A 10,175-nucleotide genomic window follows, 5' to 3' on the forward strand; every position below is an offset into this window, starting at 1 on the left:
CAGTGACCTCATTTAATTCATGTTTTAGGTGTTAAGGTGTGTGTACATGTGACCCATATTGCTTTTTGTGATAAAGCACTATATAATAAGGTGACTCTGTGAGATATTCTAATGAGGGACTCCATAAGCGTTCTGAAGGAAAGACGATGTTGTGACGTTAGGAAAATTAATAAGGAGTCCATCACATGATGATCAATGGGACAGAAATGTAACAGTAGGGAATTAGCCAAAGGTCCTTTATAATTATGGTGTGGACCAGTGTAGTGAGTCTAAGAAAACAGAATAGAATATGAGAGTCTTTAAAAAGAAGGAAATTTACAGAATGTCTTTGTAATTAGAAATGGAAGAGGTGAAAAGAAAAGTCATAATGACATAGTTTTTAACTGAGTTATAGCAAGAATGATATTGCCATCACTCAAAATTAAGAAATTTGAAATAGAAACGAGATGTGGGGTTGGCAAATGTTTCCTATAAAAAGCCAGATGGTAAAAAATTTTTGTGGCCATATTGTCTCTGTCAGCACTGCTTAATTCTGCTGTTAAAGCACAATGGTAGACAACATGTAAACAAATGGCCATGGATGAGTTCTAATAAAACTTTATTTATAAAAACAAGCAGTAGGCCAGATTTGGGCTTTGGACGGTAATTTGCTGACCCCTAAGCTAGATGAGTTGACATTGGAAACGTTGATTTTTGAGAAATCACAAACTTAAATGCCTATAGTACCTACCAGCTCCCCCAAACTGTGTGAATCAGTTCCAAATAAGTACTAAAGAATGGAGGGGTCTGCAGCAAAATGAAAAGCATATGTTACACGTGATGAAATTTAAATTCAAAACCCTGAAAGTAAATGTTGTGTCAGCCAATCAAAACAAGTGGCAGACAAGTGAAGAGGGCATCCAGGCAGAGACAATGTGAGGTAGATAAATCACAGGTTGATATTATGGAGTTATCTATACCAATTGGGTGACTAATTCTATGAGGTTGACTTGTCTAGGAAGAAATTAGAAGAAAAAAAAAATTATGAATTTCAGTGTCAAGTTCCGGAACGTGCCGGCTTTCGAAAACAGAAGCATGTGGAAGTCACCAAAGGTGTGACCCAAGACACAAGAGGATAATCGAGGGGAAAATATTTTCCTGAGGAGCTGAAGACAGAGGAGTCCGAAGAAGAAGTCAGGTCAACAGGATGCCATGATGCTCGGCAATCACAGAGAACGCAAGCTGACAGGAGGCCGCTTGGTTTGGAGTGTGCAGGGCATTGGTGTCCTTGGAGAGGCTGTCTCGGTGATGAAGTGTGAGCAGAAATTTTAGGATTTTAGGTTACATTGTAAGGATAAGACATGGACAGGAACACATTTGTAGACCGAACATTCGATGTAGGGACAGACAAGCCTGGGTTCAACCCTCTATTCAATCCTTCTTAGCTACTTAGGGAACCTTGTTATAATTAACTTACTCTCTTTGAGAGTCAGTTCTGTTGTTTTTAAAATGACGAAATTAACATCCCCCTTCAGGATTGAGATACAGCGGAAATGAAACAGAGGCGTGCACACGGAGGTGTGGGTGCCCGGCACGTCTCAGCCTCTCAACATTTGCTGCCCTGTCGCCTTACCTCCCAATCCTCTTGGAATGTAGATCTGTGTTTTGAAAGGTATGGTGGTCAACACTCAGCTCTATCCTGGCCTAAATCGACCGCAAGTTCTTGTCCATGTGACAAACTGAAGGGTCAAGTTGAAGCCATGAGATAGCCCATTGTTTCGTGTGAGGGAATGTACCATCAAGAACCAGACCTTGCTTGTATGTCTGCTCAACCAGTTGTCATCCAATGCAATGTTGGTTTTTTTTCACTCTAGGTGCTTTTATGCTAAAGGAGAAGACAGCAAGATTTTTTTTTCCTAATGGTAAATAACTTTCTTTACTATCGTTTGAAGAAACAGGACTTTCACTTCAAAATTAATAACAGATAAGGAAAAAGGATTCTACCCTATGATTAAGTCAATATGAACATAAGACAATTGTGAACTCTTTTTCCCTAATTGTTAAGTACATGAATTAAAGTTCCAAGGTCTCAGGGAATTAATAGTTAACGCTATTTCAATTGCTCTAAGATCATTTCATCCTACAGACCAAACTTTGAGAGAGTTTTTAATAAGAATATTTTGTAGCCCATATTTAATATACAGTTGACTTGAACGATACAGGTTTGAACTGCATGGGTCCACTTACACATGGACTTTTTACAGTTCATACTATGAATGTATTTTCTCTTTTTAATGATTTTCTTGAGAACATTTTCTTTTCTCTAGATTACTTTATTGTAAGATAGTACAAAATAAATATAATGTAAAACATAACACACATTAATCAACTGTTTATTTTATCGGGAAGGCTTCCGGTTAACAGTAGGCTACTAGTAGGGAAGTGTTGGGAGGGTCAAAATTATACATGTATTTTTGACTGCCTGGGGATTGAACACCCCTAACGGCTACATTATTTAAGGGTCAACTATAATCTGTAATAAAATTAATGAGTTTTGTAAGCTTCATATGAAGCCCTGGCATACTTTTGATATTATTTGCCTAATTTAAATAATACTTTACAGTGATTTTTGCTTAGTACTTTATTAAATATCAGTTCCCAAATGCTTAAGATGAACTTTATAATACCTGTATTTAAGATGAGGAAATTGATCCTACAAAGGTTAATGAATTATTACCAAAGGTCTCAACTTTTTTCTACCTGGTCTCATCTCTGATGTTTCTCCTTGCACAGGAGAAGTACCCACTTCTCCAGAGATCCCTCTAAAGCCTGAAAACCACTGAGAAAACTGGGTTTGTATCTTCATCCTCATTTGAGGCAGATCCAGAGCCTGGGATAACTGTCTGCCATTCTAAGAGTGAGAGGCTGAGGTGATTGGAAAATATGAGGAAGCCAAGGAGTGTTAGGGAGCATGGCTATAGAACTGAGACCCAAGGTGGGTGACCAGCAGTCCAAATCACAACTCCATAAGTCATGGCACAAAACAGATTTCAATCTGCAGTTATCCCTATGTACCAGAAGCCTTATCTGCCAGATGGACACCTAAGAGAAATCTTAAGCCTAATACTTCTAGACTTATATTTTGTAAAGGGAAGAGGAGAGAGTAAGGATGAGTCTTTGCAAAATTTGACTGTAAAGACAAGGGATAGACAATGGAGTTGGGGTCGTTATTTCAAAGAGAAAACGGACTTAATGCATTCTTTCATCCATTGGCCAGATAATTGTCATCTCCTCCGTAGTAGATGAATGCGAGGCATGGGGAAGACAATGATGAACAACACACAATGAGTCCTCTCCAGGGTCTTTCCACCCGACACAGCCTTGGGTTTTGAAACAGTGAGTGGCTGGGGAGGTGGGCACCAATCCAGCCCCTGAGGAGAAGGGCTTGGCCAGCCAAACCAAGTCACCTGGAATCCAGGGCAGAATTCCATTCTTAGAAGGGACTAATGGTACAAGACAGGAAACGAAGACAGACACTCAGCCCCAGACTAAACAAACACAGGGGAGTTGTAGGGCAAGATTATAACATGATGCACGGGGAGTGCGCAGGCGTTCTGCACGGGCTCTAGGAAGGACAGCCATGAGCTGAGACTGACTGTACACCCCACTCAATGTGCAGGAAAGGACCCACCGACTAAAGAGCATATGTAGCTGGGTGGGACTTAAGCCAAGATAAAACGAGACTTAGCCTTTAGAGGACAATCATCACATGGCATCTCTTAAATGGTCAGTTTTGGTGTGTGTGTGTGTGTGTGTGTGTGTGTGTGTTTTAATTTTTTTTTTTAAGTTTTTATTTATTTTTAAGACAGAGAGAGACAGAGCATGAGCGGGGGAGGGACAGAGAGAGAGGGAGACACAGAATCTGAAGCAGACTCCAGGCTCCGAGCTGTCAGCACAGAGCCCGACGCGAGGTTCGAACTCACCGACCGTGAGATCATGACCTGAGCCGAAGTCAGACGCTCAACCGACTGAGCCACCCAGGTGTCCCTGGTGTGTGTTTTTAAAGTTAACTTTTATTTCTGAAACTCACATTTTCCTTCAGTCCAAAATTTAGATTACCATGAATGTTATACAAGAAATCCAATTTGATTGTACCTTCTAATAAAGTAAGACAATGTTTTTTTGTTATTTTTGGTGTATTCATGTCACTCAACAAACATCCATGGTATTATCCCCTCAGATGTGAAAGAAGGATTGAAATCTGTCTGAAGTTGGTGAACCTGAAATTAGAATTTAGCCTTGTCTATACGACATGCAAATATACAGTCAAGTAGATCAAGTATCCTGGAGATTTAACGCAAACTCTTTCAAACTATTTCCTGACATGTGGTTAAATAGTTCATCAATTGAAATGTTTGGGTTGAGCATCAGAATAATGCCAATTTCCAAGTACTTCCAGATTTTTCAAATTTTCGTGATTTTTTAAAATACTATAAACTACTAAAGCAATCCACATTTTTACATAAAGAGATTACATAAAGCATTTCCTATAGGGCTTGCTGGCAAAGATTATGGCTTTAGTTCTCTTGCACCCCAAGTACCCGAAAGTCTACTGGGAATGTTAGCAATTGCTAAAAAATTATTCGATTCATATTTCATGTAAATGTGAGCTGACTCAATATCAACAGGTAATGTTGGGTATACAGATGGTCCCCCACTTAGGATGGTTTGACAAGACTTTACAATGATGCAAAAGTAACACACATTCAGGAGAAACTGAACCTCAAATTTGGAATTTGGATCTTGTCCCGGGCCAGCGGTATACAGTTTGATCCTCTGCCCTGATGCTGGGCAGGGTCGGCACCCCTCCCAGTCAGCCCGCTGTCATGAGCATCAACAACCCATATGCTGACAACACTTGTGTACCTGTGCAAACATCCTGGTCGTCACTTTCTTTTATTTTATTTTAATGTTTATTTATTTTTGAGAGAGAGAGATAGAGCACGAGCAAGGGAGGGGCAGAGACAGATGGGGACAGAATCCCATGCAGGTTCCATGCTGTCAGCACAGAGCCGACTGGGGGGCTGGAACTCAGGAACTGTGAAATCATGACCTGTGCTGGAGCCAAGAGTCAGATGTTTGTCCAGTTGAGCCACCCAGGCATCCCCTGGTTATTACTTTCAGTACGGTATTCAATACATGACATGAGATATCCCACATCTTATTATCAAATAGGCTTTGTGTGAGACGACTGCCCAACTGCAGGCTACTACAAATGTTCTGAGCACATTCAAGGCAGGCAGGGGTCAGATGTGGTGTTGGGTAGGCTAGGTGTTTTAGATGCATTTTTGCTGTTACGACATTTGCAACCTACAATAGGTTTTTCGGGATGTAACCCCATTGTAAGTTGAGGAAGTGAGTTTTGTGCCCTGCTGGCGAAGGACCACCAGGATGACTATGGGTGATATCCTGAAAAGCTGATCTGGAGGGTCTCTGAGGGCAAGAACATATCTATTCTGCTACCATAACTGAAATGTTTGGAATACTTAGATGGACAGAGAGGGCTGTCCCTCTAGAAGGACCCATAGAACTGCCACGGAATCAAGACTGAGTGCTCATTCATTCAACAAATTTTTATAGAATACCTGTTCCATGCCGCATACAGTGTAGGCTGCGGATACAGGGTAGCCTAAGTCAAAGGCTCTAACCCCAGTGAACTCCCACTCTTATGAGGAACACAGAAAGTAAGCAAGAAATCAAAAAGAGCACAGTCCCTGGTTGACAACTATAGCCGTAGTAGGTGGCCAGGAGCAATCAAACAGCTAGCATATATAAGGGTGTTAAAATCCAGAAATAGAAATAAATGCTAATACTACTAGTTCTTTCCTTAAAATATCTTTACAATTATTCCATTTCGTTCCTTCCTTCCTTCATCAAACTACCTGTTAAGTGCCTAAAGCCAGACATTTTGTGATCTGATAGGACTACAAGCTTGACAAGCATGTGCTTTGAAGAATAATGCATGTAAACGGCATTACTGAATGTGCTGATAGATAGATAGATAGATAAGATACGATACAGATATCACTATAGGAATTCACAAGATGGAGCGCTCAGTTCTGTGTGCAGGATGTAAGGAGGGCTTCCAAGAAGAAGGATGTTTCACTGGAGTTGAGCAGAATTTCATTACGTGATGAAGAACTCACAAAAACCCTCCCAGGCACAGGGGCAGCTAGGATAAAGGCAAACATATTTTGGAAATGGCGAGTCAGGTGGCTGAGCAAAGGAATTTTGGAAACAGCACCAAGATGGCTCCACGGAGAAGGGAAAGGAAGATGTGTTCTATGACGCTCAAAGATCATCTGGAGCGGGGAGGAAAAGGTTTTGCTGATTTTCATTTGGTTGGATTCATCCAATTGTCTACATGAAGCACTGAGAACGCCGTCTTTGTGTTCTCTTATGTTTATCCTCCTATAACTTCAAGTGGGGAGGAAAGCGCCATGTACACAACCCTAGAAGGCAATTATTTACGACTATATTATAATCTGCATAGAGCTCTTATTAGCACTCACTCTTCTCAGCCACAAAAGATCATTAATAAGGTGAAAGACCTAGATATACAGTGAGGGGGATTTGCTCAGGGTTTTATTTCAGTGATGGAGAACACTATATAAATCATGTTTTAGCGATGATAAAATGTGCGGCAGCAAATCTAAGTGTCATATATCATAAGGAGGATTTGTCAAACAATATATTTCATCCTGCTGACATAACACTATCAAACATCTCAGACACAGTCTCTGCCTGGCTACATAAATTTAGTGTCAATTGTATTGCCATTTTGTTAATGAAATACAAAAATTAAATGTGTTGCAGTGAAACTTGGAAGTAAGTCGTATTCTACATGCCTTTGGCTTTAAGGAAAATAGAGTGGAATTAATGATAATCGGGTACTGAGCCCTGACGGGAAAAAAAAAGAGCAAAAGTCTATGAAAGTAATCTGATGGGTGTTCTCCATCACGAAAATTTAGTTTTCTTGGGAACCTATGTTGAGATAAGTTATAGATCATTCTCTGAGACAGGATTGATTGATTGATTGATTGATTGACTTTTTTACATTTGGGTATGGTAAACCAAAGCTAACACTTTAATTAATTTCATGATAGCACTCTGATGAAGAAAAAAAGGGGTCAAATAATAGAGCCCTGCTCTAGAAAACCCATGAAGTTGCAAGAAAAAATGAAACTCACAAATGGCCGGTCATTTCCATTCGACATTAATTTGTCTCCAGCTCTGTGCCAGGCCCCGTGCTCGCAAATTGCTTCATCATATCCTCATTATGTCTGTGCTCAGGTTTTCAACATCATGTCTGTATTTCCCCAACCCATTCTACACAGAATGGATGATATTAGGAAAGTGACCCATATGGAAAATGCTGGAAGACACCGACATAAGCTGGAGGCGCCCCAGCCCAGCCAGATTTCTGAGCTTCCACAAGATTAGATATATTTACAGCAGAATGTCAGGATGTCAGGGCAAGCAGTCTCTGCATGGCTAAACCGCCAGATGAGATGACTCCAGAGGCCGTGTCCCTGCTCCCACAGGCAACACACAGATCCTCTGACTCAATAAAGATCACATAAAGGTGCAGGAAATGTGAGCACAAAACCCGAGACAGACATTTGGGCCCATGAGAGGACTTTAAACAAACATCACAGATCGAGTTTCCTAATGATTACTGCGATATATGACCCGGAAAACAATGGTTTCTATAAATTGGGTTTCGACTTAAAGAAAACAGATATACGTGTAAACAGGGGCTAAGGGCATTTGATATAGGCTAAGGCTTGCTTTTCTCAGGCTCGGTCTCTTCTAGCAAGGAGTGAATCAGCCCTAAGCTTATCTAACTGTTGCAGAAGCAAAGGATCCGCTCATCAGATTCTGGCCCAGAATTCTTCTTTATAAAGGTGGAGAAAATTATGCCTACTAAGAATTCCATTTCAGTTCAAATCACTCTCAGCTATATAGAGCATCTGAAGTGGGAACAATATAAAGGGATTAGGGGAGCTTTAAGAATAGAAGAGGAGAATGGAGTGTGCGGGCCAGGTGCATTGACGTTTTAGCATTAAGCAGAATGCTTTTGCAGGGTAATTGCATGCGTGTGTGTGTGTGTGTGTGTGTGTGTGTGTGTGTGTTTAACATCAAGCAAAGAAATAACACTTGCTTATTTTCTTGTCTTTCAATTTATGTATCACCTACTTTTGTAACACTTTTTCCCACCACAAAAAATAAAGTTTTATTTTTTGAAGATTTGTATGTGGGAGCGAGACTCAGAAACAACTTTCTTTTTTCCTCTCAGAGGCCATATCCTGTATGCTAACAGCAAGTATCACTGAGGAAAGCCTTTGTGCCTAGTGACGGACTGACTCCTGTCCATACTTCCAAAGCATATAATACATAACACAGAATAATCATCAGGATCCGTTAACGAAACTCATACAGTCTTACCCTGATTATTATATAAACAAAAGCAGAAGTTCTCAAGCATCGTTAAAGCTTTGTAACTATTAGGTTGACAATAAATATCACGAATAGGGTAACTTCCCCATTAGTAAGAAATTCATTGTTTATATATTTAAATTACTTGTCTAGCATCCGTTTTGTTTGCTGTAGGAACAGAACAATGCTGAGACAGACAGCAACCCTTCTATTCAAAAAATTCCCACTATTTTGCTACTTATTAAGTAGGTCTCCATATTTTACAACCACCCTGCCTGGGACATTAGACACTACATAAATATTTGTAATTTATTTTCTTCCTATCTCACCAAGAAAAGATCAAAAGGTTTTATCATATATGTTAACTTGGTAAAGAACTAGTCAAATGTCCACCTGCAAGAGTAAGCAATGAAGGCTCCTTATCTCTTTTACTGCATGCCTGGGTCAGTAGAATTCCAAAAGCTCATAATACTTATCAAAACGTCTTTTCTGAGCAGGATTTATCAGTTATGTATAGGATGCCGTCCATTGGTCACCTTACAATTTATTTTATTCATAACAGGGGCACAGGCAAGAGTAAAAGGCCGGCTGCTATTCAAAAGCCCGTCCTGTTATCCGTATCTGTGCCTATAATCAAGATCGGATAGGTCACTTTCATGATTGTGACCTATGTGCCTACCAATTACCTTGATGCAGTTACCCTCAAAACCAGAGTCCCCCAGTTGGATGCGATTTTTTTCGAAGTTTAGAATGACACGGGAGTAAATCATTTCCTCCATTCTGTTGCGCTTTAAGAACGTTCTAAACTCTGCGTTCACAGTGAAGCCTGGCTGAGTGAATTCTTCCCTTTTGAATGGGCTGGGGCTTTGTTCTTTTTTATCATCGACGCGCAGGCACCGAGGGGTCTCTTGGCTGAAGTAGGTTCCGCGGGGCTGTGGTTTTCGTTGTGATAACCTGACCATTCAAGGCTCTGCCCTTTAGATGGGCCCTTCAGACTGTTTAATGAAGCGAAGAGCTAGAAAAGGACTTTGTTCTCTCAAGGCCCCTTTCACCGTTTGGGCCATATTGTTTTACAATGCACTGATAGCACATGTTTATAAGATTTGTCCGAACTGAGTGCATTTTAAGAAATTCACATAATGCGTGGAAGAACAAGATAATCCAAGGTGGAAGAGGGAAATGTGATGTGTATTGCATTTTAAGAGCAGAGCGTACGATTGGATGTTACCAACAACCATCCCAATTTTCAAAAGTACCAGATTTTAGTATTCGCATGTAGAAAAGGCCATGACAAATTTAACAGAACTGCTTCACTTTCAAATGAAGAAAGTTAGGAAGCAAACTGTGGTCAGGTTCTGAGTAAAGACTTTCAGACACAGAAGCTGAAATTCTAGTGCAGTGGGTGGTTCTGAGGGTCCTGCGGAGCGCCGTGACCCCCGGCGAGGAAAAACTCTTGGTAAGCACAAAGCGTTATGACAGTTTGAGACGTCCTCAGCTGCAATCATTTAAAAGACCGGTTGCTCTCGCCACCAAAATATTACCAAATTAACCTTTTGGGGAATTGCCAGGCAGTTATAAAGCATATGGAATAGAGAACGATTTAAGGGAGCCATCAGAAACTCCACGCTCTCCTAAGACTGGGGTTGTTGAAGATTGTGTCCAAAGCAGGAACAGAATCCTGGATCCCACCATCCTGA

This window comes from Panthera onca, chromosome A1 (assembly GCF_046562875.1).
Source record: "Panthera onca isolate mPanOnc1 chromosome A1, mPanOnc1 haplotype 2, whole genome shotgun sequence".
Taxonomy (NCBI): domain Eukaryota; kingdom Metazoa; phylum Chordata; class Mammalia; order Carnivora; family Felidae; genus Panthera; species Panthera onca.